At 42.8% G+C, this 15,936-nt stretch overlaps 1 protein-coding gene across 3 annotated transcripts in view; it reads right to left on the bottom strand.

Moving 5' to 3' along the window:
- LOC147018854 (protein transport protein Sec31A-like) overlaps positions 1–12,754 on the bottom strand; it is a 197,475-nt gene extending 184,721 nt beyond the window's left edge. For 2 of the 3 annotated variants that reach the window (XM_085898951.1, XM_085898952.1), the window contains exon 1: positions 12,597–12,753. The gene's annotated coding sequence lies outside the window, so the exon portion shown is untranslated. Of the gene's footprint in view, positions 1–12,596 lie in introns of all 3 variants that reach the window. The other variant, XM_085898953.1, reaches the window with a different exon arrangement.
- Between the last annotated feature and the right edge of the window lie 3,182 nt (positions 12,755–15,936).

The following is a 15,936-nucleotide window of genomic DNA, read 5'->3' as shown; positions in this document are numbered from 1 at the left end:
AGATAGGAAAGAATAACTACCTCAAAGGTACACAGCCTAGCAAATGAATAATTCCCATTATACATCAGTGAGGAAATCTAACCTGGACACACACTTATCGACATAACTGATCTTCGGGAAACCTGAATGGTGTTCTGTGAATTTCCACAACCGTAACAATGAATTATTCGTGTGCCGGGCTGTGAACCTTTGAGGTAGTGTTATTCTTTCCTATCTTTATTTTAAACATCTCCTCACCACCTTCGCCACAACCGCCAACATCTCCTCAACACCAATCTCCACAACCAAACGAAGTTCTCCTCACCATCATCTCCACAAACATCATCACAAACAACAACCGCCGACATCTCCTCACCAGCATCTCCACGGCGCCGCCATCTTTTCACCAACAACAACATCTCCACAGGCGAACACGATGGCATCCTCGCAGCGGCAGGGTGATTTCAAACACGGCCACGCATGACTTGCAAAATGGATCAAAACGAGGAAAGGTGGCGGAGCTAGCCGGGGGTGAAAGTTCAAAGGTGAAAGAAGGGAGGGCGCTGATTTTGGGCGATGAAGCCCAGGGCGACCCCTCCCCTCGGGGCTATAAAAAGGCGCGTTTCGACGCCGAGAGTCTCTTTTTTGGTCGGTGTTGGTCGGTGGAGGCAGTCAACTTGGAGTCAGCAGAAAAGTCGCCAGCCGGAGAGAGGTCGCCAGCCAGCTACATAACGGTCCGGGCGGTCGAGCCCCGAGACGGTCGAGCGACGCTGAGGAGTAAGCGAGCTCTTAAAGAGCATTAACTCGTATAGAGCAAGACCCGTTCGCTTCTCTGAAGCGTCGTCGGCCAGGCCCGATCGACCAGGCCGCGCTGCTAGGCCCTGGACCAACCAAGCCGCCGTGACCAGATGCCGCTTTGACAACAGGGACATACAGAGGGTCGCCGACAAAGAGACCCATCGAGTCGCCTCAAGGGCGATAAAGGTAACCTGCACGGCCTCGCGGAGCTCCTTCGGTCATCCCAGCTCCGAGGAACATTAAAGGCTTACGAGCCCAGTTCTCTTTCTTTTCTGGGGTTTTTGCATGAAAGTCTGTGGCGCCTTGTCCGTAAGTAGAATTGTTGTAAGTGCATGTACGTAATACATTGATATCGGCTGTAGGTTTTTGCTCATGTCATGTCCCATCCCCCCATTTATTGCATACGTGTGAAAATAAATGTCCCCTTTGTTGAAATGTCACCTGCTCGTTGCATCCTTTCCTGCCATAATTGTGTTCGGAATAAATAGCTGGCTGATTAATAGCCGATAAAACGTACATCTGGTCCGACGGGGCTTGGCGATATAAAACTGCTCCGCAATCACAAACGGAACGAGCTGCTTAAAGCGGCTCGTTTTCGTACAGGCTCTGTTGAGGTGTAAATCCCCGGCATTTCTGTATGCGCAAATAATTAGGTACATCGACAATTCGGCGATCGACCATGTAGCGCGGACAGAAGAGTTGGCTAATTTATGGTGTGGTTAACAGCACCCGTAGCTGGTTTCGGCGTTGATCCGAAAAGCTGTGACTTGATTCTTTGTTCGGTGGGCGCGCCTGGCCGCAATTTAGTTAAAGGCGGTCGCCCGCACGCCGAACGGGTGAGAATCCACAACAATATATATATATATATATATATATATATATATATATATATATATATATATATATATATATATATATATATATATATATATATATATATATTTGAAATGGTGTGCGACTGACGGCTGTCTCATTGACCCAAAAAGCTATTTCAGTCGTGATGAAGCATCTGAAACGTATTTACAGCATCTGAAACGTATTTGCAGGTGAATTTCAAGAAAATGGGTGAGTGACTGGCATGGGATGACTTGGATGGGGTTTCACCAAAAAAGGTTTTCAACTGATGAGGTAACATCAAGCAGGTTTACAGCATCAAAGCAAATTGGAAGCTAACACGCCACTCAAGTTTTGCATTTATAACCACAGAATTTGTGAACAGCTGACAATCTTGTCATCATCTAGTTATGTCAAGTCATGTCCGACTTCTGGTAACAATCGTGATCAGATTTCTCTAAACATCCCAATCCTGCCCTGCTTCCTGGAGCTCTAGCATAATCAGCTTGGTTGCAGCCTTTACCTCATCCATCCAGCACTTCCACAGTCTGCCTCTTCCCCTTCTTCCCTCAATCATACCCAGCATGGTTGACTTCACCATAATTGTTTTCTGCACCCATGATGTGTCCAAAGTATGACAGTTTCTGTTTTAGCATCAACACTTCTCATGCACACGGTGGTCTCATTTCTTCAAGCACTGATTTGTTTGGTCTTCTTGCAATCCATGGAATTTTTACCGTTAGTCTCCAACATCACATTTCAAAAATGTCAATCTTCTTACTTTCTTTTTCATTGTTCATGACTCACATCCGTATACTGCAATTGGATATACCATAGCATTCACCATCCTCCTCCTGGTTTGTATTGGCACATCTTTGTCTTTCCTGATCTGTTTCGATCCTAAAGGCCCCGTCACACCTTGACGATTTAGCCAGCCTATGCCGACGTATGAAAATTTTGTCTAAAATGCTGGCACACGTCAAATACGTATGGGTACGTTTTGAATACGTTAAGAGCACGCTGGCATACGCCGTAGTAAGTTGGCATACGTCGTAGTATGCCGAGCTGTTAGACAAATTTTCCATGCTTGAAATTTTTCGACGTATGCCAGCGTATGACTCACACGTTCCGCATACGCTGGCCATGAGTTGTAGGCACGTTACGCGATCGTTGACACACGTTACTTGTAAGTTACTCATAAGTGGAAACATGTCGAGGTAATGGTTAGCTTCAGTGTTCCAGACTCCCTGTTTTTTTTTTTGTTTGTTTGTTTTTTCTTCGGTATGACGGTGATGTTGACACTTCGATTTCTCGTGCGGTTATATTATAATATAATCAATAGACTGCCGCTCAACGATTTAAATCATAACCACACTAGAAATCGAAGTGTCAACATCACCGTCATACCGAAAAAAAAAAAAATAACGGAGTCTGGAACACTGACGCTAACCATTACCTCGACGCGTTTCGACTTATGAGTAACTTACAAGTAACGTGTGTCGACGTGTGTCAACGATCGCGTAACGTGCCTACAACTCATGGCCAGCGTATGCGGAACGTGTGTCACACACTGGCATACGTCGAAAGATTTTCAACATGCTGAAAATTTGTCGACGTACTCGGCGTACTACGACATATGCCAGCGTGCTTCAGCGTGCTCTTAACATATACAAAACTTACCCATAACGTATTCGACGTGTGCCAGCATGTTCGGCAAGTTTTTCATACGTCGGCATACGCTGGCTAAAATGTCAAGGTGTGGCAGCGGCTTGACACTTCGATGTCTAGTGCGGTTACGATTTGAATCGTCGAGCCGCAGCCTATTAATAGCCTACACCATGTGATCGTCGGCGATACGCTGCCGCGTGCTATGTATAAGTTAGACTATCGTTGGGCATAGGTTGTGAACGCCGACAACACCCTTAGCATTCGTTGATATGTTATCTATATGTTATCGAAACGTTCTGTGTACGTTATGAATACGTCCAAAACTGGACGAAAAAAAATCAATAGTTCAGCAAACGCCAGCGTTTTACATACATTTTGATACCTCGCCATACGCTGGCTAAAACATCAAGGTGTGACAGGGCCTTAACATTGCTGTTCTCAACGTTAACCGTCGATGAATTTATCCTCTACATTTTCCACTCACTTGAATCTTTTGATTTGCACATGACAGTCTCTAATCTGAACATACTGATCTTCTCAGGTGACAAGATTTTGATCTTTTTTTAGGTTTAAGTAAAGAGAAGCTTTTTCACTTTCCTTCTTCACTATGTGCAGCAGTTTCATCAATTCCTCTTTACTTTCTGCCAACAGAGTGGTATCATCAGCATACCTTAGATTGTTGATACATCTTCCTCCGATCCCGACTCCATCATCCATGTCATCCAAGTTTGATTTCCTCATGATGTACTCACCATAGAGATAGAACAAATAAGGGGAGATAATGTGCCCCTGTGTCTGACTGCTTTTCCAATTCCAAATCACTCTGTCTCTCCATACTCTGTGCTTTCTGGAGATTCGTGTTTCGTGTACAGATTTCTCATCAAAAATATCAGGTGCTCCGACATTCCCATTTCTCTCATAATCCACATCAATTCATGACCAACACAATTTAAAGCTCCGCGATCTATTTTCTATACCGGGGTCGGCAACCTTTTTGCAAAGAAGAGCCAAACTAAATTAAAACCTTGAGCAGTTAGTGCACAAAAAGCCAACCGTACAATTGAATCACACAATTAACTTGCCGACTTCATTGTGGAAGTGTATTATGGAATAGTAAAAAAATTTAAGTTTATATTGCACTTCCATCGTGGTTTTCTGTTCAAACAAAGCTCAAGCAATGATAAACTCTTCATTAAAGATTTGGAATTCCAGGAAACGTTCAGTAAAAACTAAGATGAAACTAAATCAATTCCTATGTTAAATCGGTGTTATGAGATGGTGCAGAGACATGGAAAAAATGAGCAGGGAAATGGAAGGCAAACTGATGGCCTTCTATCATTGATGTTTAAGAAGGATTCTAAAGATTTTCAAAGAACGAAGATGGCAATGGGCATAACATATGATTACAAAACAAGAGGGACTGACTAAATAAGCGATGTTTTGAACACCAATGGGGGAAGGAAGAGGAGGAGAGGAGACCAAGAAACACATGGAGAAGTGTTGAAAATGAACTTTGGTCAGAAAGGTGAATTGCACAGTGTGCAGGGAGGATTGCTCAAAACCGAGTAGGATGGAGGAATCTCGCTGTGACCCTCTGTACGAAAAAGGTCAGAAGAAGAAGAAGACTTCTGCTGCTGCATCGTTTTTATGATTTCTCTGAAGTCCGGTTCAGATCTAGTCAAGTTAAGCTTCATGCAAGCATTCAGGCTTTCTACTGTTAATCTTGAGCACAAGTTGTTTTTACTGTGATGCAAGTGGGAGAATGCCATCTTCAAGGAGTGGCAGGGGGATATAGAAAACCAGGAAAAGAGGGACCGCTACAAGGCAGCAAAGAAGGAAGCCCAAAGATTAGTGGCATAAGCAAAGGAGCAAGCCACAAAGGAGTGGTATGAGGAGATGGAAACACCGGAGGAAGAGAAAAGGGTGTACAAGGTAGCGAAACAATGGGAAAGAGCAAGAAGAGACATCCCAACTATGAAGGTGATCAAAGAGAGGGAAGGGAACATATTAATTGAGGAAGAAATGGTTTGAGCTCGGTGGAAAGAATACTTTGAAACGCTGCTAAATGAGAGGAATGAAGCAGAAGAGCTGATTGAAACACCACCAGTGGAAAGACCAGTCTAAATGGTAACAATGCAGGAAGTCAGCAAAGCCATCAGGAAAATGAAGAAGAACAAAGCAGCAGGACCATCCGAAGTAACCATCAAAATTGTCAAAGCACTCGGACACCATGGAGTCCGTTGGACCCACTGGATCCTCGAGAACATCTGGATAATGGAGAATATGCCAGGAGACTGGAGAGAAAGTGTACTGGTTCTAATCGACAAACAAAAAGGAGATGTGCTCGATTGCGGGAACTACAGGGGAATCAAACTCACGGAGCAGGTGCTGAAGATCACCGAGAGGATTCTGGACAAGAAAAATCAGAGAAGTCACGAACATCGACCAAATGCAGTTTGGCTTTCGACCTAAACGGGGCACTACTGATGCTATTTTCATCTTCAGACAACTTCAAGAGAAGCATCTGTAAAAGAACAAGCGACTCTACCATGCGTTCGTCGACCTGGAAAAGGCATATGACAGAATCCCCCGGGAGTTGGTCGACTGGAGTTTACGCAATAAAGAAGTACCTGAACACTTGATAAACATCATCCGGAACACCGACAACCGAACAATAACAAAGGTCAAAACAGTACACTGAATGACGAAGAGCTTCGAAGTCGAGGTTGGCCTTCATCAAGGGTCAGCACTAAGTCAGTTATTGTTTGTCATCGTCTTGAACGCCATCAGCCAAGAATGCCGAACCGGCCTTCTCTGGGAAATGCTGTTTGCAGACGACTTGGCGATCACGGCAAAAACGGAGAAAGATCTGCAAAACCAACTACAAAATTGGCAGAGAAGTCTGGAACAAAAAAAAATGAAGATGAATGTGAAAAAGACAGTATCAATGACGAGCGGGAAGAGTAAGACCAAGACAAAAAAATCAACATCAAAGATACAGGGGGAGCAACCTTGAGCCAACTAGAGGACTTTGTGTACCTGGGAAGTACTGTGGAGCACAATGGAGGCAGTGAGCGATATAGTGACGGCAGGCTGGAAGATATGGAGGGAGGTCACTGGCGTAACATATGACAAGAAGTTACCATTGAAACTGAGGATTAAGGTATACAAGAGAGTCATCAGACCAGTGGTACTGTACGGAGCTGAAACGTGGGCATTGAAGGAGGAAGAGTGACTACTTATGAGAACAGAGATGAGAATGTTGAGGTGGATTATGGGCATCAGTCGAAGAGAAAAGAAAACGAACAAGAGCATCAAGGAAATGGCAGGAGTGGTTGGGATCGAGGAGAAGGCGAGAGAGGCAAGGTTGAGGTGGTTTGGACATGTGAAACGGAGAGGGGAAGAGGAACCATCAAGGAGAGCAATGGAATTTAATATACCTGGGAGAAGGAAAAGCGGAAGACAAGCGAAAAGATGGATGGACTGTGTAAAAGAAGACATGAAACACCGTGGAATGAAGGAGGAATCGGCCCGAGATCGGTTGATGTGGAGGAAGGCGGCTCGTTGGGATGGAGGCGACCCCAGCTAAATGGGAAAAGTCTACAAAGAAGAAGAAGTGGGAGAATGCCTGTTCTCACATGTATATAGATCCAAACATTGTTAACAGAGCAAAAATGACATACTGCATTGTGCTGAAAGTGGAAGTTTATTCCAAGTTTGGAGAATCAAGTTATCTCCCGTGGTAATTTCTTCAAATTAGTCCAGTTGTGCAGCTTTGTCAATTCCATTCGTACATGCAGATGGACTGATTGAAAGATATGGACCAAACAAAATTCAATGAAACTACAGACTCAGGAATACAAGCAACAATAACATGTCTCTGTGCTGTGAGTCTGTTTGTGCAGGTAAGCCACAGATACGGCTCTGGGGGAAACAACAACAACCAAGAAGAAAAAGAAGCTGAATAAGAACAGGTAGGACGGTATGAGGAACTAAATTAAATGAATATACACCACAAAATTACAACCCGTGGTCATTGGTAAGTATGTTTTTTAAACAAGTATCATGATATGTTGAATGAAGTGTTTAGCCTGTTTATTTGATCTTGATATTTGTATTTGCACTGATAAACTTTGAGGCTTTGCGAGCCACATTGGGATCATAGAAGAGCCAGATATGACTCACAAGCCAAAGGTTGCCAACCTCTGTTCTGTAGAAGAAGTGTGTGTGTGTGTGTGTGTGTGTGTGTGTGTGTGTGTGTGTGTGTGTGTGTGTGTGTGTGTGTGTGTGTGTGTGTGTGTGTGTGTGTGTGTGTGTGTGTGTGTGTGTGTGTGTGTGTGTGTGTGTGTGTGTGTGTGTGTGTGTGTGTGTGTGTGTGTGTGTGTGTGTGTGTGGCCATTTTTCTAAGAGATGGCCAAACGGATCTTCGTCAAACTTTCAGAGGTTCATCAGTGGGTGGCAGGCAAAAAGTTTTTTTGAAAAAAGTTGCATTTTTTTGTTTTGTTTAAATCGCTCCATTGTGCCTAAGCCTTTGTAGCTATGTGAAGGTGATGTTAAATGACCCCTGACCCCATTACTTAGTGAGTGGAGGGAAGTGTTTTAGGCCCCCACAAAAAAAAGAAAAAAACCCAAAATTTGATTTCTTCATGAGACTTTACAATCTGTGCGACTGGAATACAAGACCTGTCGCTTCGCTGACGGAAATACCAATCTTTGCTGTGATGGCTAATCAATAGGGCAAGAAGAAAAAGGATTCCTGGGAGTGTGGGGATAACCAGCGTCACAAGTTGGCATTTGCAGTTTCGTCACGTGTGCTCGTGTATCCATAACAAAATGTTTTTGTTTTTTTTGTCAAAAACGTTCTCGGGAGTTCCCTGAATCCACCATAGTTGGACTTATTGAAATCCGCAAATCCGTTCTCAAGTTATAACACGACAGATAGACAGGCCAAAATGTAGATAGAAGATAGTAGATAAAAGGCGCATGCATGCGTCCATCCAAATTCCACTCATTGGTTGGACAGTTTACCTGACTCCACCCACAATTTCAACCTTAAAAATATATATATTTTAATTATGGCCACCATGTTGGTGCTTACTGCTATGCAAAGTCAAAGACATCTTTGGTGCTGTCATATTTACTATCACCATGCCCTACTTTCAAGTTTTCTCAAAATGTAAAACAATCAAAGCAACAGTTGAAATAATTTTGAGCCGATAGGCATCACTGGCCTTGTGAAGTCCAGCCTCAGTGATCGAAGCAGCGGTCTGTTGTTTATAAAGTGTCCAAATAACTGCATGGCATTCTCTCAATTAGGGCTTTCACCACAGAAGTTACACAGATCCTTGTTAGAACATCCAACTATTTTTTTCTCTTGAAGGACCCGACCAGGGACCATAAAACCTATGTCATTATAAAGATCTTTCTTGAGGCCTTCCAGGAATCTTTGTTGGGGAGACAAACCTCTTAGGGTTGGGAGGCAGAGTTTGAGGAGTTTGAGGGAGTTTGAGGAAGAAACGTTTTTGCGATAAACTGGGTTCCAATGAAGCGCTTTTGTGATCAATTGGTTTCCAATAAAGTGGCTCTTCAATAAACTGGGTTCCAATAAAGCGGCTCTTCAATGAACTGGGTTCCAATAAAGCGGCTCTTCAATGAACTGGGTTCCAATAAAGCGGCTCTTCAATGAACTGGGTTCCAATAAAGCGGCTCTTCAATGAACTGGGTTCCAATAAAGCGGCTCTTCAATGAACTGGGTTCCAATAAAGCGGCTCTTCAATGAACTGGGTTCCAATAAAGCGGCTCTTCAATGAACTGGGTTCCAATAAAGCGGCTCTTCAATGAACTGGGTTCCAATAAAGCGGCTCTTCAATGAACTGGGTTCCAATAAAGCGGCTCTTCAATGAACTGGGTTCCAATAAAGCGGCTCTTCAAAAAACTGGGTTCTCATAAACTGGTTCTGCGATAAATTGGGTTCCAATCAAGCGCCCCTTCAATGAACTGGGTTCCAATAAAGCTGCTCTTCAATGAACTGGGTTCCAATAAAGCGGCTCTTCAATGAACTGGGTTCCAATCAAGCGGCTCTTCAATGAACTGGGTTCCAATCAAGCGGCTCTTCAATGAACTGGGTTCCAATCAAGCGGCTCTTCAATGAACTGGGTTCCAATCAAGCGGCTCTTCAATGAACTGGGTTCCAATCAAGCGGCTCTTCAATGAACTGGGTTCCAATCAAGCGGCTCTTCAATGAACTGGGTTCCAATAAAGTGGCTGTTCGATAAACTGGGTTCCAATAAAGTGATTCTTCGATAAATTGGGTTCCAATAAAGCAGTTCTGCGATAAACTGGGTTCCAACAAAGCAGTTCTGCGATAAACTGGGTTCCCATAATGTGGCTCTTCGATAAACTGGGTTCCAATAAAGCGGCTCTTCAAAAAACTGGGTTCCATTAAAACGGCTCTTCAAAAAACTGGGTTCCAATAAATCGGCTGTTCAAAAAACTGGGTTCGAATAAAGCGGCTCTTCAAAAAACTGGGTTCGAATAAAGCGGCTCTTCAAAAAACTGGGTTCCAAAAAACTGGGTTCGAATAAAGCGGCTCTTCAAAAAACTGGGTTCGAATAAAGCGGCTCTTCAAAAAACTGGGTTCCAAAAAACTGGGTTCCAATGAAGCGGCTCTTCAATAAACTGGGTTCCAATAAAGCGGCTCTTCAATAAACTGGGTTCCAATAAAGCGGCTCTTCAATAAACTGGGTTCCAATAAAGCGGCTCTTCAATAAACTGGGTTCCAATAAAGCGGCTCTTCAATAAACTGGGTTCCAATAAAGCGGCTCTTCAATAAACTGGGTTCCAATAAAGCGGCTCTTCAATAAACTGGGTTCCAATAAAGCGACTTCAATAAACTGGGTTCCAATAAAGCGACTTCAATAAACTGGGTTCCAATAAAGCGGCTCTTCAATAAACTGGGTTCCAATAAAGCGGATCTTCAATGAACTGGGTTCCAATAAAGCGGCTCTTCAATGAACTGGGTTCCAATAAAGTGGCTCTTCAATGAACTGGGTTCCAATAAAGAGGATCTTCAATGAACTGGGTTCCAATAAAGCGGCTCTTCAATGAACTGGGTTCCAATAAAGCGGTTTTTTCATGAACCGGGTTCCAATAAAGTGGCTCTTCGATAAACTGGGTTCCAATAAAGCAGTTCTGCGATAAACTGGGTTCCAATAAAGCGGTTCTGCGATAAACTGGGTTCCCATAATGCGGCTCTTCAATGAACTGGGTTCCAATAAAGCGGCTCTTCAATGAACTGGGTTCCAATAAAGCGGCTCTTCAATAAACTGGGTTCCAATAAAGCGACTTCAATAAACTGGGTTCCAATAAAGCGACTTCAATAAACTGGGTTCCAATAAAGCGACTTCAATAAACTGGGTTCCAATAAAGCGACTTCAATAAACTGAGTTCCAATAAAGCGGCTCTTCAATGAACTGGGTTCCAATAAAGTGGCTCTTCAATGAACTGGGTTCCAATAAAGAGGATCTTCAATGAGCTGGGTTCCAATAAAGCGGCTCTTCAATGAACTGGGTTCCAATAAAGTGGCTCTTCGATAAACTGGGTTCCAATAAAGTGGTTCTTCGATAAACTGGGTTCCAATAAAGCGGTTCTGTGATAAACTGGGTTCCCATAATGCGGCTCTTCAATAAACTGGGTTCCAATAAAGCGGCTCTTCAAAAAACTGGGTTCCAAAAAACTGGGTTCCAATCAAGCGGCTCTTCAATAAACTGGGTTCCAATAAAGCGGCTCTTCAATAAACTGGGCTCCAATAAAGCGGCTCTTCAATAAACTGGGTTCCAATAAAGCAGCTCTTCAATAAACTGGGTTCCAATAAAGCGGCTCTTCAATAATCTGGGTTCCAATAAAGCGACTTCAATAAACTGGGTTCCAATAAAGCGGCTCTTCAATAAACTGGGTTCCAATAAAGCGGCTCTTCAATGAACTGGGTTCCAATAAAGCGGCTCTTCAATGAACTGGGTTCCAATAAAGTGGCTCTTCAATGAACTGGGTTCCAATAAAGCGGCTCTTCAATGAACTGGGTTCCAATAAAGCGGCTCTTCAATGAACTGGGTTCCAATAAAGCGGCTCTTCAATGAACTGGGTTCCAATATAGAGGCTCTTCAATGAACTGGGTTCCAATAAAGCAGCTCTTTAATGAACTGGGTTCCAATATAGAGGCTCTTTAATGAACTGGGTTCCAATATAGAGGCTCTTCAATGAACTGGGTTCCAATAAAGCAGCTCTTTAATGAACTGGGTTCCAATATAGAGGCTCTTTAATGAACTGGGTTCCAATATAGAGGCTCTTCAATGAACTGGGTTCCAATAAAGCAGCTCTTTAATGAACTGGGTTCCAATAAAGTGGCTCTTTAATGAACTGGGTTCCAATATAGAGGCTCTTTAATGAACTGGGTTCCAATATAGAGGCTCTTTAATGAACTGGGTTCCAATATAGAGGCTCTTCAATGAACTGGGTTCCAATAAAGCAGCTCTTTAATGAATTGGGTTCCAATAAAGTGGCTCTTCAATGAACTGGGTTCCAATAAAGCAGCTCTTTAATGAACTGGGTTCCAATAAAGTGGCTCTTCAAAACACTGGGTTGCAATAAACTGGGTTCCAGTAAAGCGGTTCTGTGATAAACTGATTTCCAACAAAGTGGTTGTGTCGCCTGGTACTAGCTTAACGGTTTATGTGGCTGGCTTGGGACCTCAGTCCTGAGTTCAAGCCACATGTTCGCCGTTGAATCAACACCAGAAGGGGTTGACTCCGCCCGTCATCCTTCTGAGTTCGGTAAAAATGAGTGTCATTGTATGGGAGTGATGACCATTGAGGGTAACTTGCGTCGAAGTGGCGACCCGTTCAGGACTGTACTCCTTCCCAATGAAACGGCCTCCGCAAGCCCCAAGCGCTTTCCGGCACGAAAGGAATGACACTATTACAAAGTGGTTCCGTGATCACTGATCAGTTGGGTTCCAATGAAGAGGTTTTGTGATCAATGCGACGCTGATAAAGAAGGTCTACAAGTTATTTTTCACCAGGAGAAAAAGGGAATTAATTAAATTAACCACCATCGCCGAAATGTCATTAACCGTCATTGCCAGAGTCGTTGCCCGAATGGGTGCTCGCAAAATCGGACATCTGTATAACTCAGGTGAGCCAAGGTACCTCACAACTGCACGGTCCGGAGAGCCGCACGGTTCCGCTCTCTTTCAATTTATCAGTAACACGGACACTCCAACGGCTGACGGGTTGGACCGTCTGTAACCAACGCAGACAAACCTCGGGGATGATGGGAAGAGACGGGAGGCAACGCCAGATGATAGAAGAGGTGAACGGGGAAAGTCGTTCCGTGAGCTCGTTCACCTCACTCGATGCCACGTCCTAAACACGAGACGTGGCCAGGCCACAATACCCAGCTTGCACTGCGAAACAGGAGAAACAAGAAGTGCAGGCGTCTCATCAAATTTCGCCTGTTTGGAACATTTTTTTTTATTTCCTCACATATTTAACATTTACGAATTGTTTTTATTCCACGAAACTTGAAAGATTAAAGTAAATTATAATCCGTTTTTTTTTTTTTACATATACTGCCGATGAGACCGAGCGCCCGCTACATCGCCGAAAAAATAATTGCTTTCTGCTTGACGTGTCAATTGAACCGTCCGAGAGAGGAAATTTTATCCGTCGGACACCCACCCCCCCCCCCCTCCTATATAATGCCAAACATCGTTTTTGGCCACATTTCTCAATGTTAAAAATCACTTTTAAAATTCTCATATCCCGATTCGAATCTTCACCAAAATTGAATTAATTCGTTCTTGTCGCACACCCAACATGTCCGGCAAGTTTCATGCGAATCCGTCCACAACCTTTTGAGATTATCTATCATGCAATGTCGTTTATAGTCCCATCTCTCATATCAATGGTGAAGAATCAGTTTAAAAAAACACAATTAAATAAATATGGTATGCAGATCTGGATTTGGATGTTCACCAAAATTGAACCAATTCTTCCTCGTGGCATTCCCAACCTGTCCACCAAGTTTTGTCAGAATCCATCCAAAACCTATTGAGTTATTGTGCTCTATGTCATTGTTGGCCCTTTCTCTCAATAGTGAAGAATCACTTGAAAAATTCTCGGATCCGGATTCGGATATTCACCAAAATATAATCAATTGGTCCTCGTCGCACACCCAACATGTCCACCAAGTTTCATTTGAATCCGTCTGAAACTTTTCGAGATATCATGCAATGTCGTTTTTAGCTCACTCTCTCAATGGTGAAGAATAATTATCAGCCAGAAATTAAATAATTCTCATATCCAAGATCTGAATTTGGATCTTCACCAAAATTGAAACAATTCCTTCTTGTGCCACTCCCAACCTGTCCACCAAGTTTCAGCGGAATCCATCCCTAACCTTTTCAGATGTTGTGCTATATATCCTTTTTGGCCATATCTCTCATTGGTGAAAAATCACTGAAAATTTTCTCAGATCCGAATCTGGATTCAGATCTTCACCAAAATCAAGTGTGTGCTGGCCTTTGATCGTCACCTACATACACAAAAAAATTCACAACGATTGCTTGAAAACTGGCCAAAAATTGTTTGACAAACAGACAGACAGATAAACAGACAAACAAACAGAGAACAAGAAGAAGACAGCATGCAGAGCACAAAACTTGCAAAATCCAGAAAACAAATTTGACCTCAAAAATAATTTGTGGTTGAATTAAATTACCAAATGTGCAACTCCTCTTCAACTTTCAAGTGAATCGGATGAAAATCGACAATTTTAGAAATTCGGCCTATGTTGACCTTTTGGTCTATGCTGACCTCAAAAATAATTGACTGGTTGAATTCAGTGACCTGAAATATAAATTAATCTTCAAATTTCAAGTCAATCGGATGAAAATTGAAGATTTTAGAAACACCACCCAAGTTGTTGACCTTTGGCCGATGTTGACCTTTTCACCTTTTGACCTAAAAAAAAAAAAAAAAACATTAGGCTTCTTCCTTATGACAACCTCGACCATGTGGTGAAGTTTCGTGAAGGTCGGTTTAAAGTTATTGTGACCTGTAGGCGACAAACAGACAAACAGAATAACAAAACCAACTGACTTCGATTTTGCAAGTAACAGACAGACAGACAGGAGTGAAAACATAACCTCCTTCACCTTCGGTGGCGGAGGTAATTGATGACGCAATTCTTGCAAAAACAGATCGTGGTTTCGTATTATTTATTGTTCAATCGACGGACATGATTGTTACCTCCACCACCAAAGGTGGCTGGAGGTAATGTTTTCACCTCTGTGTCTGTCTGTCTGTCTGTCTGTCAGGATATCTCAATAAGTTGTGAACGGAATCAGACGAAACTTTGTGGACAGGTTGGGTGCGTGACCACGACGAATTGGTTCGATTTTGGTGAAGATCTGACTCCAGATCCAGACACGCGAATTGTTTTTTAATTATGAAAGTGATTATTCACCATTGAGAGATGGGCCGAAAAACGATATATAGCATGTTACTTCAAAAAATTATTTGCCCCGATATGTTCTACTGGAGCAGGTATTGTGTGGCAGAGGTATGCACTCTTCCGAGTGCCCTTCTCGTTGTAAACGACTTTGTTTTACTTCAAAGTAATGGCTTAGCAGCAATGTAGAGACAGCACAGTGCCAGTGCGTGTGGAGCGCATATCTCCATTGACCTGATGACCCCAGTCTGTGCGAAATACCTTCATGTAACACCTTCGCTGTATTACGGATCATGACCATGTGTTGGATGAAAATGGCACAGAAAACAATGGGTTTCTTACATGGTGGAATGAGCAATACAAGTGCGAAGCATGCAAGAAGGGATTAGGAGGAAAGAAAAGTAAAATTGGTAGGGCACTCTGACACCGTGACACCCACAAATATGCCTCCTCCCACATTATTACATCATTATACAGACTTGTACCAAGTTTGATTTAAATCCCTGAACCCAGGTTAAAAATATTAAATAATTCTGCTGCCAGAGCATGCGTCTGATCAGGTTTGAAATTTAAAACATATCCCCATGATGACGAGGTCATCATTGTGAAGTTTCACGTCGATTGATAAAGCGGTTCAAGAGAAATACATTTTTTTAAAGACTTTCGTTCATTCCAACATGGCTGCCAGACCCACGTAACCTATTAATTATTCATGAACACCCTGGTATCCCTAAGGCTTGGGAAAGATGTGGGTGAAGTTTCCCTTCAATCTGTAAGCCGTTCTGGAGAAGAAGATTTTTTAAAGTTTATTCTTCAAAAAAATCAGAGCTGCCAAACCATGTGACTTCTGCTGTCATCGGTGGAGGACTTTTTGTTCCTCATAGATAGGCGATCATACCTGTAAAGTTTCGCCTCAATCTGTTCAGCCATTTCAGAGAAGAAGATTTTTGAAAGTTTTTAATGTTTAAAAAAAAATATGGCTGCCAAACCACATGACCGATGATATCATCATTCCCCCCCCCCTCCTCCCCCATCCAATTTAGCCTGAGATGACCGTCTAATATTTTCATACTGATCGGATAAAGCATTCTATGTATGCAATTTTGACGATATAATGAAACCACCTATGAGATCATCAAAAAAAAAAAC

This window comes from Eptatretus burgeri, chromosome 10 (assembly GCF_056783735.1).
Source record: "Eptatretus burgeri isolate ZD-2024b chromosome 10, Ebu_testis_v1, whole genome shotgun sequence".
NCBI classification, from domain to species: Eukaryota; Metazoa; Chordata; class Myxini; order Myxiniformes; family Myxinidae; genus Eptatretus; species Eptatretus burgeri.
This window is presented reverse-complemented; position numbering and strand designations above follow the sequence as displayed.